General features: G+C 40.0%; 1 protein-coding gene across 1 annotated transcript in view; it reads left to right on the top strand.

Moving 5' to 3' along the window:
• LOC119591519 (sodium channel protein para-like) overlaps window positions 1-468 on the top strand; it is a gene marked incomplete in the record, with an annotated part of 263120 nt that overhangs the window by 245547 nt on the left and 17105 nt on the right.

The following is a 468-nucleotide window of genomic DNA, read 5'->3' as shown; positions in this document are numbered from 1 at the left end:
CCCTTCCCTTTACCTGTCGTCTACACAGGCTATATCCATCTCTAATAAAATCTTACGGCTGTAACTTCTAACAAACATTTGATGCCAAATACTTCCTTCCACCAAAGGCTGTGACAGTCTGATCTGTTGCGTCATAAACTGAAATGTGGAGCACCTCTTAAAGTATGGTGGATGGAGATTGTAGTGGCAAGCTATCCCAAATTATTTCTTTGTCTCTGCCAAATGTTCTCGCTTCAAAGTTATTTGTTGTCTTTTTTTAATGGTTTCGATTCAGAGTTCTTTGTTTACCTTTTTGCTAAATGTTTTTTGCAGCCTCCCCTCCCCCTCTTTTTTGTCTTTTTCTGGGGGGGATGAAAGGTCCCTAAAGGTGAACAGAAAATTTTGTTTTGCTTTTCGAGACACGCAACTCGATGCTCGCTTGTTTTTTGTTATGGTTTGTGTTGTGTGTTCTTATTCGCCTCCATATGT

This window comes from Penaeus monodon, chromosome 28, assembly GCF_015228065.2.
Source record: "Penaeus monodon isolate SGIC_2016 chromosome 28, NSTDA_Pmon_1, whole genome shotgun sequence".
Lineage (NCBI taxonomy): Eukaryota > Metazoa > Arthropoda > Malacostraca > Decapoda > Penaeidae > Penaeus > Penaeus monodon.
The sequence above is the reverse complement of the archived record's forward strand: the minus strand, read 5'-3'. Positions and strand labels throughout refer to the sequence as shown.